Here is a 20,067-nt window from a genome sequence, read left to right as displayed (position 1 = left end):
TGGTAAGAATGGCTGAATTAACTGGCAAAAGTAAATTTTTAATTTTGTTAGCTCGATGGGAAAACATAGCCATGGCAACTGAGGTGGATTCTGTTCTGCCTCACGTATTGTCAAGAGTCCTGTCAGTTAAGCTCCAATTACAGAGGTCGTTTTACTGCTATTTTTTTGTTAAGAATCTGAAAACACAGCTGGATTTTCAAACACCAGTGGAGTTTGTACATCTGACAGCTAAAGTCATATTTCATGCCTTATGAAAACAGCATATTTGGAGAGCAATGAAAACACATTCGCCCAGAAACCCATAGCGTCCCCTTTGCATAATGGAAACGCAACAGCCAGCAAAGGCTGCGGTGTTTTTCCCCTCTCACTTCTGAAAGATTAATGGGTCAAACCTTCAGCTGACTCATGCTCTGCAAGCAGGGAACAGCTCACACGCTTAAATCTTGCGGCAGAAGTTTCGGATGGTATGGATAGAAGCCATGTATTTTATTCTTCTGCTCGAGCTAACGACCTGCGTGAAAGTGGAAGGTGTATCTGAATCAGACGATGAGACAGCCGACTTGATCTAACAGCTCAGCGCCGCTAAAAGAAGGCTGTCTCACCCACCCCCATTTCTAAACCGTCTCTGTGCTCCTAGCTCTGGTTTTCCACCATTTTTCTTCCCTGGTATTTGCTTTTTCAAAAGGCTTTCAATGAGGCAGTTCAGCTTGCTAACCCAGGAGAAAACTGCTCAAGCACAAAGTAACTCGATCTTTCTGCTTAGCTAATGAAGATCAGACTTGTGCAAAGCCTCTGCTGACCACCTGAAGTGGTGCAAGGGAAGGCTGGAAGCTGCAGGCAGGGATGAAAGACAGCAGAGAAAGAAGATCCCCTCCTGATGGTGGTGGGGAGCTACAGCTCAGCAGTCTCCTGAAACCTCGCTGTGTGCTCGTGGTTTGCTCGAGGCTGAAAGGTTTGACCCAAGACTATCTGTGCTACTTTAACAACTCTGCTGCCCTGCTGGCAGTAAATCCAGCAAGCAGTAAGCAACAGTAAATCCTAAACAATCTGTGGTTTCACCACCAGCACTGGTGCTGCTCAGGCACTGAGCATCGCAGAGCACTGAGCATCCCATCTCTGCCCACCCAGCAAATTTCTTCTGCTTCCACCTGCCCTCCTTGTCTGCGCCACTGAGCAATCTGTGTAGTTGTGCAATGAATCACACAGGCCGAGCAGTCTGGCTCAAGAAAACAAAGAGTATTTCTCCATTTTGTCTAATTGCATTGGATCGGTCCCCTTGTTTTTTCACCGTGTAGCTAAACAAACAGTTCTGCTGGCACAGCGCGGGGAGTGGCACAAGGACGACTGGTGGGAAGAGAGGGAAACGGGAGGAAAAAAGCCAGGATTGCTTAAGCCAGTATCGTCACCAAATAAATCCTCACGGACCCACAGCTCATGTGACCAGAGCCTTTAGTCTAGTTTAAAATAACCTTTCTTCCAGAATAACTTGTTCTCTGTGTGAAGGAGCTCTCACTCAGACAGCAAGGCACTTCTGAACTGTATGAAGAGTATTTATAAAGGGATTTGAGACCCCAGTTTGTGGAAGGAATGGGGGGGGGGGAGATCTACAGCCCGCACTGGCTCCATGTCAAGGTCCAGTAGCAATACAACATCCAGCAACAGGAATTCAGCTGCTGGTTTGGCATGGTACTTTTGTATCAGAATTAAAAATGTCCTAAATGCTACAAGCTAGCGTCCATCCTTTTGGCCATCCAAGAACTTGTTCCTATCAGCATGAATGGTAAGATACTAAAACTAACACCAAGGCACCAAAAAATCTGAAAGGTCAATATAGGAAACAGTTTAGATAAACTGCATTTCACTTTCGCTGTCTACATAGTGAACATATGTGGAGCTACCTCCCTAAAATTTTCTCCACATCTTCCCAAAAAAAACACTACAAGGATGCTCCCCACCAAGATTTCCACTCAACTTGGGAAAGACGCAACAGGTCACAACCATCCAGGGAAGCCCCATGTTTCCATTCCCTCCTGGTGCCTTCTGGGTCGGGTACTCATCGCCTGGCTCTGTCCATAACACCAAGGAATTGTCCTAAATAAGCATCCCCATTACACAGCCGGTCCATGGGAAGGCAGTACAGACCCGGGGTTTGTGCCGCACTATCTGTTCTGTGTAAGCCACACTTGGCAAAGGAGCAGCTGATGTGAAAAATATCAGGATAATTGAAGAAAATTTTGCAAAATGTGACTTTTGCCTTTTCCCATTAATACGTAACTTTTGCCTTTTTCTCCCATGCCCCACCCTGTTTGTTGGTGCACTTTACCATGACAATCCACTTTCCCTTAAATATTTTTCTATTGAGATAGCCACGCCCAAAACTTAACCCAAATTATTTTCCACTGAAACACACTCAGTCATGATGACTGTGTTGGCATCATCCTCAGGAGCTACTTGCAGTGCTAAAATATCCACGCAATGCTCAGCTGCAACAAAACCGGGCGATTTAGAAATGCCTCAGAGGCACATTTATTATTCTTTCTACATCAGGCTTTCTTTAGCCGCATGGGGCAGGGATTGTTTGCTTGGAGAAAGTGGCCTGACACCTAAGGTTAATCTGTATGTAAAGAAATGAGTTATTCTCTCAGCTCGTATTTCAATTTAATTTTTCAGTAGTTGCACTGGAAAAACTCCAAAGTAACCACGAAGCCTTGTAACAGGTCATAAGCACAGATTTACCAGCAGTGTGAAGGACATGCAGGCCATAGCAGCAGCTGCTGGGGCAGCACCTGTATCCTATCACCTCGTGGCTTTGTTCTTGCTCCTTCTTCTCCCCAAAACCCCATCCCACAGGCCAGGGATCTACTTGGCAGCTTTCTGTTCCTGAACCCTTCCTCTGGTCACACCAGTAAGATCAAGAGTAATCTGCTCACTCCAGTTCATGTAAACTCTTAACTCTTCACAAAGTCTTGGGTATTAGTGGTTTTTCTTCCCACTTGGAGTATGGCTTCACCCTATTCCAACCCAATGCAGATGCAGACTGCTACCAGAAAACATATTCCCATTCCACTGTCACTCCCCATCCTGATTCTGCAAACCTAATTTCTGTTCATTTAAACTGCCTGCACCTGTAGGATGCACAAAGCCAGTCTAAGACAGTGTTGCTGCTAAAGCGAGGAGGCTCTTGGGGAATTCCTGCCCTCTCTGCCATTCCCCTGTTGCACATAGGATGTGGATGCACAAAGATTTGGTAGCAGTGCATACATTGAATCTAACAGTGAAAATAAATGGGAGAGAGAGAGGAAGAGAAGGGAAAGGAGAGCTCTTCCAAGTGGGCAGCTGGGAAAAAAAGGGTGGGGAGAGTCCTCAGATCAGTGTCCTCTCCTGGACTCCTTTCTACACTGCCCCCTGCCCAGCATAATGCTTTTCCCATAATAACTGAGTTGTTTTAATCAGGACCCACTCAAACCCTATTGCTTGTAGCTGCTCATATCTCAGGAGATGCATTCTGGTGGGTTGTGAAGCTTTGTGCCCATATAATGTAAACTAAAAGCTGTAACCAAAGGCTAGGAAAAGGGAGGAAAGGGAGGAAAGGGGGTGATTCTCATGCTAGTGGCACTTGCTTCCCATGAGAACCTGCAAAGAAAACTATCGAGGTTTGCAGGTGCAAGGTCATGAGAATCAGAGCATGAGAACAACGGCACGAGAAAAACAAGGAAAAGAGCCCCAGAGGCTCTGGGAAACATTGCCAAGATATCTCGGGTGAGCAGATAGAGAGCTGGGGGTGGAAAGCAGGGCTGCAGGTGGAAGGCCCTTAGCGATATAGCTGGCTAAGGGAGGCAAGGCGCTGGGGTAACATCCCCGTAACCACTGCTGGTGTGTCGTTTTTATCAGTCACACAGCAGCACAGCAAGGTGATGGAAGGCCTGGAAAAGGAGACACTTTTCTGGGACAAAACATCGTTCTAGGTAGATGAAAACCAATCTTGAAAACACTTTTTAGTACCCTTCATATCCAATACTGATCTTGAGCCAATATCAGTGACCACTTAGATGTGTGATCAGCCAGATCCGATCAGATCAAGAGCTAACCAAGCCAAAAAGAACAAAGTAGCGTTAAGCACTACAGCCAGCATCAGAGAGAAAACGAGCAGAAATGTGCATGGGGTCATTCCTCTGAGCAGCAGCAAGGGCTTAATTTTTCTTAAACACTCCCAGCCATATGTTCCTGTCCTTTTCCTCATGTCAGCACAAGCTCACGCTGTGAACCAGCACAGAGCATGCACCTAGCCTTGGACTACACTTCTCTGTGCTCTTTTAGTGTTCCCCAAACCTGGTTTACCACTTCACTACACAAATAGTTGTGTTGGGCTGAGGCTGTGCAGGATATGGGCAGGTGTCAAATGGAAAATACTACATTAACTGATTCTTTCAAAAATAGTGGGTTAAACCATGGCCCAACATTGATTCGTACCATTTTTCTACATGAAGACCTTAAAAGGTATGGAGATGACAAATTCAGTGCATCTCTGTGCAGAGTACTACCAGACTAGTGCTGTCACAGTTGCTTTGTACCATTCCTTGCTCACTGGACTCCCCATGCTTGAAGTCCTTTTTAATCTATTCGTTAATAACTTAGCTGCTAGAATGGAAGATGGGTACATTCCACATGGAAATGACAGAGGTAGGAGGGGACCAAAAATACATTAGGGCATAGGATTAGGATTCCAAAAGCTTTTCACATATTTCTAAAAGAAAAATCTGAAAATAGAGTTTTACTGAAGATAAATTCGAGATAATACACTTAAGCAGAAATGTTCAACTGTGCAAACACAGGACAGAGAATACACATATAAAGACAAGGTTTCAGGAAGGACATCAAAGGCATTAAAACAGATAAAAAGTTGAATAATGTCATCTGCTGCAGCATCTGTCTCATCTGTGTATCCAGTTTCAGGCAATACAGCTCAAGAACAATATGAGTCAATCGGAGAGCGCCCAGAGAAGCACCAGCAGAAATGGTGAGAGGGTTGAAACCATGACCTGCAATGGAAAAATGGAACAAACTGGAACTTCTCAGCCTCAACAACAGGAAACTGAGAAGAACATAGTAATAGACACGAAAGAAATGAAAGACCTTTGAAAAGAACAATTTTAGTTTTTCTATGGGACAAAAAGCAATGGACTTTACAGTAAAGAAGATTTAGTGTACATATAGGAAAACTATAGAAATAGATAATGAATAGGAAAAGATTGCTGGGAAGGATTGTGTATGGAGACCTTTAAGGCTAGAGAAAAGTCAGTCAGGAACATTTGAGGCAGAACCGATCCTACATAGGACCAATGAGGCCAATGGCACTTTGAATTCCCTTCTACACAAGTGTGTTACAGGTGCAGGGCAGACAACATGGGGGAAGTTTTAGGCTAGATGTCAGGAAGAACTTCTTTACTGAAAGGGTTGTGAGGCATTGGAACAGGCTGCCCAGGGAAGTGGTGGAGTCACCATCCCTGGAAGTCTTCAAAAGACGTTTAGATGTAGAGCTTAGGGATATGGTTTAGTGGAGGGCTGTTAGCGTTAGGTTGGAGGTTGGACTCGATGACCTTGAGGTCTCTTCCAACCTAGAAATTCTGTGATTCTGTGAAGCACAGAATTAACCAGGATTGGTTAAGAGTAAAATACAGTAATCTAGTAGATTACATAGCATCAGAATTAGGGGAAAGTCTCATTGGTCTGTTTCCTTTACCTTCATAGCCAAGGTAAGACCTGGGCTCTGGGTAGCTACATATTTCTGATAAATCTTTGAGAAACTGAAGAATTACTGTGAGTATGCCGGCTTGCTGCTGGGTAGTGGTTTACAGAGTTGACTGGCAGAAAACAATAATATATATTGAAACTGTGGAGCCTTCACGTCCTGTCCATGAGCTATGGGTTACGCTTGGCTGTTTGCTGTGGCTCTTTCTTGAATGAAAACAGTGTTGTAATCTTGTAAAGTAATGATAGGTATAGCCTTTTTTTTTTTTTTTTTTTTTTTTTTTTTTTAAATTCAGCCTCAAAATGAAGGCCTTCTTTTAAGTTGCGTAGCCGAGTGCACAAACAGTCTGAATTCATACACACTAACTCTTCCAAATGATGGTCTCATGCAAATACTCAGATTGCACACAGGAATCGGGCTCTGCGCATGCATTTTAGAGACTCAGAAAGCTTTTGACATGGCTTGCTGAGCAAATTGCAGATTGAAGACTGCATGAAAAGCTTCTTACTCAGCCTTCATTCACACGTAGCATCTGTTGCATCTAAGTAAATGTACTTCTTTCTACTTTCCTTCCACTTGGTACTAAAGTATACCTTTTTTTTTCCCCCTAATTTGTAGTTCTGCTTTTATATAGCACAGTCAGAATTAGACACAAAGATTGTTGAGTTGGAGGTAACTGTAGCTCAGGGGCTTCAGACAGACAAACTGACCCCAAAGGAGGGCTCAGCAGGAGTGGAATGATGGCCTGGATATTGGGTCATCAGCAGCTGCAGTATTCCAAAACACTGCCATGAGACACCGACAAGGAAAGAGTACGAATGCATCCCCTAAACATTTCCATAGTGGAGCTCAATAGCTGTTTCATCTACTTCAGGGATTTTTAAGATGAGGAGAGGTTTTATATCATCTAGCTTGACCTCCTGTTTAACAAGCACAACAGCATTTTACTTTGCTAGTTAGTGCTGAGCCCAAAATCTCATGTTTATTGGAAGGATTTTCCACAAAGGCATCCAGTCCTGAGCTGAAGACTTGAAGAAATGGAAAAACTGCTGCTTCCCCTGCTCGTCTGTTCCACTGGTTAATCACTGTCACAGCTCAACACTTGTGCCTTATTTCTCCTGTGCATTTTGCCTGGCTCCAGCTCTTAGCCATCTCTTCTTGTTATGTCTCTCCACTAGACTTAAGAGACTTGTTATTTCTTCCCTGCAAGAATAATTTTTATCAAGCAACCTAGCAGTCTGTCTCTTTATTTATTTATTTATTTAGTTATTTATTTATTTAGTTAGTTAGTTAGTTAGTTAATGTTAAAATATACACCTTCTTTAAGGGTACAAACTAGTGTGCATACTGTAAGCAGCTGTGACTGAGGAGTTCTTGCTATGTGTACCCTGTGCACCCAGCCCAGCAAACCTCTTGCCCTGTCCTTCCTCTGGAGTTTACTGTCCTGTCTGCTGGTAGAGCTGTCTCCCAGCCCACTTCAGTCCCAAATAGCTTGGTTAGCTTATTCTTTTTAACAGTAACTTGTCTCACCGCTTTTGAACAACATAGATCTGCTGGCAGCTTTTGGGCAACATTACCCGATTTAACCATTCTGTAATTCTGTGAACATCCCCATTAGGTGGGAAGAGGAGGTCAGAAGAAGCAGTTGGCAGAGCTGAGCCAAGGGTGTCCATCCACAACCCACGTAGCTCTGACCCACAGTGGCAGTCCAACTTCCTGCTCCCTGTTCTGTGACAATTGAAGCCAGTCGGGTTAATACAGCCCTGATCAATCCCTGGCCTCATGATGCCACCCTGTTCCTGATGCCAGCTCTCATGCTCATATGAACCTCAATCACCCAGTCCGTGTCACTAACTCACCAAAACCTTTCACTTCCTTTATTTTATTTTATTTTTTCCTGGAGTAGTTTCCTGCCACTTCGGTGTCCTGAACCAACTCATCAAGGGGCTGGACAAGTTCCGGTGTCAGCACAAAGGACAACGAAATCTGTGTCCATATTGTAGGTGTCAGCCCCTACAGCCATTCCTAATCTGCCTGTGACCATGAGTCACAACCCTCAATTTCTCTGAGCTCACAGCAAAATGCCACAGTTCAACACTATTCTCACCACTCATCCATAGAGCTAAAACCACTGCTAAAGTGACCTTTTTAGTTATAAAGTCAAGTTTCAGGACAACACAGACACATGGAAGAGGTAATATTAGGACTGTATTTTCATATTTCTCTTGGAGGAGTGCTACATCTTGGACAGCAAACTAGAAAGGAAAACTGGAGATCAGCATATTCCAGAGATCCCTGAAGAAACCTACTGGAATGCAGCCATTTTGTTAAAGAAGTGGAGGCCAGAGTTTTCGGGAGAAGGTCCCAGTTAGCAACCTTGACTTCAGCTGCTGCATATCAGGACAATGTAAAAGCTTCAGCAGAACAGCCTTCTTCTACTCTTGGCTCAACAATGAGATGTTTAAGTACTGGAAAAGCAGAGAGAGACTGCTTTGCTTTGGCTTAAGATTTGAAAAGATGGTGATCGCTTGATCTAGCTTTTGCTTTGTTTTATCCAGGGAATGGCACTTCACGGTAAAAGCAGATATAATTTCTTAATGATGCTCATGCTCATGTGCAGTCCCACAGCAGCTAAACAGGCACTGGCTGTCAGGCTGCTGGGCACGACTGTCTTTCTTCCCCTTTCGCATGTTCAGTTCACATGCACTGTAGCACTGATTCATAGCAATTTTTAAAGTAATAAATTCCTTACCAAAAGCTTGTGACACATCCTGCAGAAGTCTTAAAAGCTTCTGAGTAAAGAAGACAACTTGAATATCTCTGCCTTTGATATGATCCCAAGAATTATTATGCCTCATGTTGGCCTGGCTTTATCCCTTATGTTGGAATAGAGCCAGCTGCCACCAACAATCAGACCAGTTATCTACCTTTCTCAATCTAGACTGAGAAATAAGAGATGGGTGGGCAGTACTAAAACCATCCATCACATTCTGCCTTAAGTGCAAGCCTTTTTTCTTTTTTTCATTGAGCGTGTACAATTTCAGAGACATCTGAGGACAAAACTTTTACTACAGCATCTTCCCATGTAATACCCACTCACTAGCACGAGATGCTTTGAGTGTCACTTAGTGTGAGGGAGTATCTGAAGGAGTTCTTTTACAAAGGATTTGCAGACATCGTGTCACGACTGAGCAGATCTTGCTACCTCATGCTGTTGGCACTCAATGCCAAACAAGGTGATTCAACATAGATGTCTAAATTTTTCTGGAAATGATGTCACCGTCTTTAATCAGGATGCCCACCAAAGTCTTGGTGCTTGCATAGGAATGATCTTACTGGATCTGAATTGTAATCTGTTTAGTTAAATATCCTGTCCTTGGTAATGACCAGATCCTAAACTAGGTGCATTAATACTTGGGGTAAGTGGTTTCTCCCTAACAATATCATTATAGTTTGGCTACATGAATGCCACAGAATTTTAGGGTTTATCTCTCTCCCATACATGTTTGATCTCAATTCACATTTTTCATGAAAATACTTGGTCCTTTCTTCAGCCCAGCTAATCTCTTATACAGCACCCCATAAATCAGTGGAGGTTGTATAGGGTTTGAAATATTTTCCTCCATCCCTTTCATGCTGACCACTATTCTATTTCAGTGAATATTTTCTTGTGAAAAGCACATGCATGGAAGATTCCCAATGTGCCTCTTTTGAGCATTTATTTTACGCACTTCATCATAGTCTCCCTTCCTTGTTCTGTTTCTAAAATTAACGATTTCAGCATTTTTCCTCTAATACTCACAGTTTTCCATTCTTACACAATTTTTACTGCCCATCTTTCAAACTTTTTCTTTCAGCTATATTCTTTTTCAGACACAGTAGCCAAGCTGAGCACATTAGTCCAGCATAAAACCTTCAGAAAATCTTTGCAGGCTCTCCAGGAGTCTCCTTCCTTAAGTAATATTGACTAGTCTGCAGGTTTTCCTCATTTCTCATCTCTTTCCCAGTTTATGAATGCTCACAAATGAATCCATGGACACCACTCCAAAGAAGGAATATAATTTGAGCAGCCCCCAGGTGGCACTTGGAGGGATAATAATAGAAGTTGGTTTTCTTATTATGCAAGCAAGAGTTTAGTTTGGGTAGAAAATGTTTTACTGGTGTCTGTTTTATGATGCTTTTCCTTTAGAACAGTCATGACAAGTAGAAAGAGTATTTGTTCTCTCATTTAGTCTCTCGCTCCAGAATAGGCCTTGGGACTGCTTCTGGCATTTGTGACAGAGGAGGTGACAGTCTATGAGCCTGTCACCACCATCACTCCCAAGCCCGTGCAACATATATGTTAGTACAGCAAAAGCTGCACCAAGACACCAGGCTGGGAGGCCCATGACGTTTTCTGATGTTCAGCTGAGTGGCGAGACCTTGACAAGACTTGCGGCCTACTTGGTGTTAATGCTTGGCCATGATGGATGTGGGTGGAGGAGCTACTGATTTCTCCACTCTCTGGCCTGTGGTGGCATCTTGTGTCTCTCAGACAGCTTAGTTCCCTTGTGATTCCTTGTAAAGAACTTATTCTGAGGCTCCTTCAAGTCCAACTCTCTTGTCACCTGGCACAGGTTGCCCAGAGAAGCTGTGGATGCCCCATCCCTGGAGGTGTTCAAGGTCAGGCTGGAAGGGGCTTTGGGCAACCTGGTGTGGTGGGAGGTGTCCCTGCCCATGGCAGGGGGTTGGAACTGGGTGGGCTTTAAGGTCCCTTCCAACCCAAATCATCCTGTGACTCTATTCTATGATTCTTCACTTCCTATTTTATTGATGGATTCAGAGTGCTATAATATAAAGGTGAGACATAAGTTTCCATTTTAAAATGTGTGATGATCTGTCCTATTTTATCATCTTTTTAGTTTATCTTTCTGTTTTTAATTGCAGCCCAGTCACTACCCTAGGCAAAAAAAAAAGCATGGCTTTGCTACTAGCTGTGTACATCAGCTGCCCACGTCCTTCCTGAGCAGCAGGCACTTTCAGTCTGTGACCTGCCATCTCCCTCTGTGTTCAGCTGTGACACTGGAAGGAGTTATCACTCCCAAATGTTCTTCACTGCCACTCTTCCACAGATGCCTGACCTCTCGTATCTGTCAGCTGAGTTGTTCATGTAAACACTTCTAAACCCATCCCAATCAAAGTGACCTAGATTGTGAAAATGATTTAAAGTCTCTAAGCTAAGTTGTCTGTTTGTCACTCAAATTGTTTAGGAGGCATTCCCATTGCTTCACAAGAAGTAAGCTATGGAACTGGCATTTTAAAAGGGTGTAAAAACTTATGGGGTAGGGGCATCAGGCAGAAGTGGTTATATGTCTTCCACCTCGCTCTGGAATAGGAATCTGTCTACAGACTGTCTAGTGGTTGACTAGAGTTAACTGTAGGTTTACAGGACCCAAGGTCAGTGGCCCTTGGGTCATTATGAGCAGCAATTCAGCTGGAGGTTTATTTTTTGGGGCAGTGAAAAACTTCAGAAATTTCAGAGAAATGGTTCAGGGGCTTTGAGCCCTTTGATAAGCTGCTCCTTTTGTTGTTAACAGGAATGATCTAGGGGAGACACTGTTTTTGGATTGCCTTACTGGTCAGGCACAAGGACGGTTCTCAGCTGGGAGGATGTAGCCTGGCAGAACATCCACAACTGGGCAAGAGAAATGCTAATTTTGCACATTACTGGGTTGAACACTTATAGCCACATCAAATCACTGTGGCCAGTAGTTAAAGATGATTTCATGAAAAATTTGACTTGTACATGCGTTCCAGGGTTATCAGTACTTACCATGGGCAAGGACAAAAGTCTTGGGAAAGAATGTAAAACATCACACTTCAATTTTAAACCTCATAATAGGTCTATCAATATGACTTTCATATCAGGCACATTTTCCTACACTTGCTTTCTGCAAGGAATCCTCTTCTGAATCACCAGGAAAAGGCAATTGTCATAAACAACAGTGTATAAGATCAGGAACATCTCTACTAAATGGATTTGCAAGTATGGGCCAGCACTTACTGGGGGATACTCTGCACTGTGCTTGTCTGCACAATATAGACAAACATTCAGGAGGAGGCTGTAATTGGCCCAAGTCCATCCAGGAGGCCTGGAGCAACCATGGAGCTGGCAGTGCCTCTGGTCTACACCTAAGAATGCACTGGAAGGTCAGATAAAACACATATTGATGATGTTACTTTCTAGGGACCGGTATCAGAGTTCCCAGAGAGAAAATTAGCATGAGTTCCCTTGTCTCAGCAGTAAATCACTGAATGATCTTTTGCAAGCTTGCTCTATAGTTTTATTGGCATTTCATTGAATCTTAAGCTCTTTCAAAGCTCTGCATTGAGTATCTCCAATTTTTGAGTCATGTTACAATTTATGTTACACTGCCATTACGTTCTTCCTCAATCTTTGCTAATAACCTCATTTCTTTCTCCCATTCTTGGCACTTTCCTAGTATCATTTGTGATGCTAAGAAATAACCTCATTTCTCTGCACTGTCTTCTCCTTTATTGTTCCCCTTAAACCCTGACTACACTATGAACAGCATTCACAGGCAGTACTACATTACATTTTCTATATAGCCTATGCAAAACATCATGTATATAGGTTGGAAAGCTAAGCAGATGCCAGATGGAAGGTTGTCCTAAATCTCTCCTCCTGTGAAATCATTCTGTGCCCTGTTTCTGTGGGACAAAACAGCATGTGGTTATGTAGATAAGGGTGAAGTCCTAACATAGATACTCTATGGGAACAATTAATACTATTTTTTCCTCAGTTGTTGGGAATTGGAGAAAGAAACAAATATTGCAGATGTAGAACCATGAATGTTGATCCATGGACTTGATTGCTCAGGCTACTTTATACAGTTGTATTATATATAAATATGATATATTTATATTGCTTTATTAGTACAAAAAAATACAAAAAGGTAAGTGTCCCATAGCAATGACCAGCATATGTAATCTGTGCTGGAACACAGAGTTTCACTCACATATACAAAAAAAAAGTCGTGTGTTTAACAATGTGGGATTTTCAGGCCATTTAGGTGGGATTCATTTCCCCCATTGTCCAGTGTCGATAGCAGAGATGACTGCCTCAGATGATCATCTTGCTGTCTAAGTGCAGTCAGTGGAGGAGGCAGCACCATTCATCTCCTCTACTTTAGACATTTACTTTAGGGTGGGGTGATTCTGCCCTATGTGTCTCTCTAAGAGCGTAGTACAGGGATGTAATGCAATGAAAGACTAAAATGCTATTAATCTTACAGTTTTTTAAAAAGGGTAGGTTAACTCATGGCTTAGTATTACAGCCTTTAGTTCCTCTTAGACCACATTCAGACCTGAGTTGAGTAGGGTCTTGTTGAGTGGCTCCTACTGAGTAAGGTCTGAAATTTTCAAGCATAAATTTAAAAAGATTTGGGTTTTGGACAAGTGCTGTGTTATATAAAAGTGACCAATTTCAAAGTGCTGCTCAGACACTGCATCATCATACCAAAACATTAGTGAAGAGAAGGGAAGCGACAGTGCCTGGAACAGTAATAAAAGAGGCCTTATGCAGATGTTACCAGAACGGCAGGATCAACAGATCTGAAGCAGGAGCAATCGCTGCAATGAAAAGATTACCGATCCGATAAAAGTTGGTTGTGTGGATGGTAAAACACCAAGCTGAAGATGAGGTCTTCCTCCATGGAAAAAAATATTGGGTACAGCACAATTTGCTGCTGCATAGCAGTAGAGAAAGTTAGAAAAACTGTCGCTTACATCCTCTGTCCTCAAGAAAAGGATGGCTATTTCTATTCCAAAATGTATTCCCCTCCCTTTTTTCTTTTAGCGCTGAGAACTGACATTCTTACATCTGGAGTCCTTTCTTAATCAGAATAAAACATTCCCGACCATCTGCAACAGCTTTCGGGCGTCATGCCAGACCAACAGCATTCCCCAGCGGAGAGCAGAGAGCAGTTATCCAGAGGAACTGGGCGCGCAAGAGCTGTTGAGGCAGCGCTGTTGGGGTGGCCTCCAAAAGGCTTGGCAGGGGCCAGCGGGAACACTGACTGATTTCACTTCGCTGGAGATGCAGACTGTAAGGATTTCTGTTCCTGAGGAAACCTCTGCAGCCATCTATATTCACTTTTGAGCAGCCCTGTTCAGTCACGGCCTCCTTCTGTCTGCACTGACAGATGCTTTAACCCTAGAGCAGGTCCAGATAGGCGTTTAATGGTGACAGACACCTGAGCTGGTTCCTTGATCGACTGTTTTGCCTCCTAACCATGTTCATTTTTCAAACATTTGGGGAAGAGCAAGCTCTTAGATGGTGCCTCTCAAACAAAGCTATTTCACAGTCACAGAATTGAAGGGGTTGGAAAAGACCTTGAGAGATCATCGGGTCCAATATCCCTGCCAAAGCAGGTTCCTTAGAGCAGGCTGCCCAGGTAGGCATCCAGATGGGCCTTGAATATCTCCAGAGAAGGAGATCCCACAACCTCCCTGGACAGCCTGTCCCAGTGCTCTGTCACCCTCACCGTGAAGAAGTTCTTTTGCATGTTGGTGCAGAACTTCCTGTGTTCTAACTTGCAGCCATTGCCCCTTGTCCTATCCCCACAAACCACGGAAAAGAGGTTCGCCAAATCCCTCTGTCTGCCACACTTCAGGTGTTTGTAAACATTGATGAGATCCCCTCTCAGTCTTCTCTACTCAAGGCTGAACAGACCCAGGTCTCTCAGCCTTTCCTCATAGGGAAGATGCTCCAGGCCCTTTATCATCTTTGTGGCCTTAAAATTTGCATTATTATTAATTACTGCCTTGCAGAGGTTTGAGTCTTACACCTATAATGCCCTCACCTAGATTTCACCGGAGATAAAAACAGAAGACACCAGACAAAACAGAAGACCTGAAGAAACTGCATCACTGTAGAGATCACCCTAACTTCAAACGAAGACAAGTGGAGGTTTGTTTTGGGGTAGGATAAGAGGTCTCTAAGAATTTCTTCAAACTAGAATATTTATTTAGGCTGTAATCATAGCTGTAACTGCTCTGCATGGCTTCCAGGCTAGGATTCTCACTAATCCATAATCAGAGGAGTTTTTCCTTCTGATTTGAATCAATTCCTTAGGAGAAGTTTAAATACCTATTCAAATAGCTTTATCTACTTTAGTAGAAGAGCATCTTTTGGTAAAAATAATCCTTAGATTATTGATGTAGCATTCACTGACTGTGTTCTTTCTAGATCTAATGTATCTCAGGGTTTGGCTGTATATGTCTTCTTTTTTGGTGTATTTCATCTGTTGGAGTTTTTTGGGGGTTGTTTTGTGTTTTTTGTTTGTTTGTTTGTATGTTTGCTTATTAATGCAGCATAAGCTATATTAGACTATGCATTTTATATACATTCTATTTTGGACATATTCGGGACATAAGAAGGGCTTATATTTTGGAAAGCTGCTTAATTTTTCAAGCTATACCAGCTGGTCTAATAAAAGACCTTACCAGTAAACCTCGTCTCACCAATACCTGCTTGCAGTATAACCCATTCAGTCAGAGCAACAGATGGTAGAAACCTGTTACAGCCTGGAAGTTTTCTGCCTCCCCTGAGCACAATTTAAAAGGTGGTGACCTTTTTTTCCCTAAAATGTGGCCATTTACTGACACAAAGAAAATGAAAGAATTTTAAAAAGAAAAGCACATGCTTGCAACCGTATGTTGGCTTCAGAACCTAGCTGAAGTTTTTCAACTTGAAGCATGAAGGAATCAAAACCAGAAGAATGAAGAATGTGTAACAAAAGGAGCACAGTGTTAGTGCTCATGAAAAGGATGGGGGAAAGCTCCGCTGGAAAGATTTTTGTGAAAAGTTACTTACCCCTGTGTTTTCAAAATCTGTGTATCTAATCGTTATTTACTCATTGTACTATGGTGGCTCAGGAGCAGTTGAGGTTGGTGCTATGTATACATGGATAAATAGTTTTCCAACCTAAATCCAAGGCAGAAGACAACAGACCTATATGAAGAGAGAGGAAACAATGCAACTGCATTAGTCAGCAAGGCAGCGTGTATTGCCAAGTATTTCTAGGCATCAGGGCCAAGGCGAGCTTAGAGGAGGAATCTGAAGGAGAACAATGAACTTGGCTGATAGATATTTAATGGGAAGAGTTCTTCTGAAAATGTGGCAGAAGGGGTGAGAGACAGAAGCAAGAACTGCTCTCTCAAGGCGGATGATAGGAAGAGATGGGAAAGAAAAGCTGTGGACATCAGTGAAGGTGAAGGAATACAGCTGAGGTTTGAGGAACACCGAAGGGGAAGACAGTAAAATAGTGTAGGTGTGGCCATACACATATGGATTGTACATAACTGTGTAATCAAGCACCCATATTCTGGTTAAAGTCATCAATGAGTTTTCTATTCATAAGGAGTTTGACTGTAGACAATTTCTGCAGCTTGCTTTCAGAAAAGGCCTAAGCCTTGCACAGAATTTATCTGTGGAGATGCATAGGAAAAGCTTTATCCTAGGGGAACCTAAACAGTTGTGACAGTCTGTATTTAAATGAATTCAGAAGAGGTCAGAGAGGTCAAAACTGGTGCCTAGCATATGGGTCTGACTGACAAGCATGATCTTGGTGCAGGACACAGTGACTGAGAAAGGGATAAGCAGGTTTGAGTGAGGGCTGACATGTCTCCCTTAGCCTGATGGAGTATAAATCCACTGCACATCCAGAGAGGATGTCAAACCAGGCTGAGATTTTACTTAGCAGGGACAGGATTTGGACATCCCTATAGCATATATGTCATATATCTGAGCCAGTCACCCAAGCTCCTTTGTAGACAATTGAGATCTATTAAGTGGATTTTAGAGTGCAATCAACTTAATCCAAGTTAAATACCTAACTCAAGCCAGTTCTGAATAAAAAGATCCCTGACTCTGGTCCCTAAAAATGCCAGTGTCTCCCCATTGACTACAAAAGGCAATTCAGGTGTCAAGTTTAGCTGCAGACACGTATCCTATGCCTCACATGAGGTGGGATTATTCCCAGCCCTTGAGGCATATCTGGAGCAGAACTAGAAGACCCCAGCATAGAACTGTTAATAAGTTAATATCCAAGTGAGTGTGAGACTTCCCAGAGATAAGGTGTGAAGAGAACAAAGCCCTGCATGTTTGTTTGTGTGTGTGCTGCTCACCTATCCACCAGGAATGAAATTGTTGCTTCCAGAAAGAACGGAAAAGTTCCTACACTGGATGGAAGCTCACTCTGCATTTCACATTGAATATGCTAGCATAAGGAAAGCAACAGCGATTTCCCTGATGATTACAGTTTAACCCAATTCCAAGAATACTGCCTGCACATCCAGCAAGCTCTCTTGGACATGGACATTTCCTTTGGCTCTAAAGTACCAAGTCCACAAAATACCATATAAGTGCATGAAATGTTCAGGTTTTTTATTTTTTTTTTCCTTCAAAAAGAAAACTTCAATCATTGTAAAGCTCAGTGCAGATGTTAATGTATATTTCCTTTAAGGCTAGTAAGGACAGGTGGCCGTTCTGTGCACATTGCACATCTGCAAATAAGGCAGATCTGGCAAGCAATTTTAAGTTGTCTCTCATTTCCCACCCAGATATCTCACAGCTGTGGATGAAGGCTAGTTGAAGATAAGCATGTTTTTAAAGCAGTAACTTTGATAAAGAAAGGCAAAGCTAAACATTTGCATTAGAACCTCACCAGTGCAATAAACTGAATTGTACCAGGATTAATCCTCTGAACGAGTAAGTAAGAATTGTGTGTAAATGAAACAATAAATAGTGTAAGGTAATAAACCTAAAGTTTTCAGTTGTGTGGTAAATCACTGAATTGTGCCTATTTTCAGGGAAAGGATGAAAGCAGTTTGTGACTTTTGGCCCCTACAAATAAACAGCAATTCTTTATTTGCTGGGGAAGGGGAGAAATACAAAAAAGAGAGAGAGAGTTTGTAGCTGTGCTAATTCCTGTGGTTAGAAAGTATTTGGATAATGATGGGATATCATTAATAACAACCAGGAAGCAGAACAACAAACAACAACAAAAAACAGCGATCTCAGAGGCAGTCAGCCCAGAGTTTTCCATCAGTCAGCCCAGAAAAAAAAGGAAAAAAAAAAAGTCAAATTTAAAATAACTATTGTGGATGAACTCACCACTGTGCTTCTCCAGGGCGATGACATTGTGACTGCTCTGATTTCAGTGTGATGGAAACCCAGACCAGCACGCTGTTGACATAGACCCATTGTTTCATACCAGCAGAAACGCTGCTGAATTAATGGGACGGGTCCTGACTGATTCAGACCAGAATCTGAGGTTGGAGAAAGCCAAGTGAAGCAGATTATTTGGTCCTAGTGGAGATCTTTTAGTCCTCACTTCTGCAGGCCATAGATAAATTAAGTGCCAGGAAGGTGATTCAGGGAAGAACAGGAGCAATGAGGGCTGGGACTCAGAGCATGAAACTGGCGTGAAACTCCTGAAGTCCACAGAATATCTCTTTATGCAAAGACAATCCAGAACCAATATATACAAGTCCTGTGGAGTCTATTCTGTAATGCCTTAAGCCTAAATTTGCAGATAACATGAGGCCAAAGTGAATGAATATCCTAATAACCAAACATGCAGGTAACATAGCACAAGGAACAGCCACATGCAAAAATGCAGAACAGGGGTGGCGTCTGGACAAGAGATCCTCTGTGCCAAGGCTCCTGCCAATGATCTCATACCCTTGGCAAAGCTCTGTAAGTGCTCTCAGATGGCTGTTTAGATGGCAGACCACAGTTTTGGCCTCAGTTGTCTTCTGTTCCCCCAGGGGCATTAAAATATCTTCCTAAGGTCTAAGGTGTCCCCTGCTAACATCTCTTCTTGCTGGTTGCCCATCTTCACCCAACAAGGGACGCTGCCTAGATCACGTCCTCTCAGGAGCTTCTTGAAATAGAAGAACCCCATGCACTTAGAAATGTTTTTATTTATTCTGTTAGAACAGCAGATTCCCTTATTGCTTGTGTTACCCACCTACAGATGTGGAAAAGTCACAGGAATTTGCCCATACATGTAAAACTGCTGAGCAGAGTTTTCTTTCCATGTTCTCACCCGTCACCTCTACCCTAGTCTGAGGCTTGAAGACATCGGGTTCAACACGACATTATTATTTCATGATGTGTTGTCCTGCATCGAGGCCATTAGCAGACTATGTAAGTACCCAAATGAAGCTCACGAACACTTTTAAGATATTACTGAATTAACATTCAGATCAGAATTCATGATAAGTTGTGTTAAAGTGCAGAGCCCCAGCATCAGAAACAGGAACCTCCGATTCCCCCTGCGCATACTAGGAAAGCACTAGGTCCCTTTCAGAAAGGAAATCTAAATTCATCCTGAGCGTCATTTGGATGTCTGACTCAAAGGTTTAGTAACATGTCTAGCCAAGCCGCAGAACGTTTTCACATCTGGATGTGTCCCATTTGCTAAACAGCTTCAGTCTGCAAACAATTCCAAAATACACTGTGCTTTATTATTGTAAAAGAATGTAATGTTATATAACCCAATGTGAAAGCACATATTGTGGAATATTTCAGAAAGAACAACATGTTAAAACTGCACTTTTAAAACAAGGTTTGAATTTAACGGAGAAAATGGCCTCAACTGGTCTGCATATGTCAATAGTTTACTTTGCGTAATCGGCCGAGGGTAGAGCAGCCTGCCAGGAGAAACTGCTTTTAAAATTAAAATCACACCGGTGGAAGGGGAATGGCTTTCTGGCCTTTGGAGCAGGGATGGACCTGAGCCACAAATGTCTGATCTGGGTTGTTCAAAAGTTTGAAGCCTTTGGATCCAGGGGTATTGCCTTGGTACCTCTTTGGAGCAGATTTAGAAGTTGTCCTCAAGGGAGCGAGGGCTGTGTCTCTCTTTATAGTACACAAAGAAATCCTTACAGGTTATAAAAATCAAGTGAAGAAATAAGATCTTTGGATGAGGTGGATTTCCTGTGAAATATTAGCAATATCGAGCCTGACTTTGTCCTGGTTTTACTGAAAGGCTTCCTAGGCTCTGAAAAGTACCTTGAGTGCTTCTTCATCCTTCCCCTCCAAGCTGACAGCGGCTGAAATATCAGGTAAGCTCATTCCAGACCAAGATATGTAGCCGTGTTAGGCGGTTGCTGGTGGTATGGTGGAAGATTGCTAGCCCAGACCTTTCAGAGACCTTTTGGAGAAGCCTTTAATTTGCCCATGTCTCAGATACGTGCCTAGAGAAAGAGAAGTACCCTTCCATCTTAGAACAGTGCTGTGTGAATAC

The sequence above is a fragment of the Aythya fuligula genome, chromosome 1, assembly GCF_009819795.1.
Source record: "Aythya fuligula isolate bAytFul2 chromosome 1, bAytFul2.pri, whole genome shotgun sequence".
NCBI classification, from domain to species: Eukaryota; Metazoa; Chordata; class Aves; order Anseriformes; family Anatidae; genus Aythya; species Aythya fuligula.
This window is presented reverse-complemented; position numbering follows the sequence as displayed.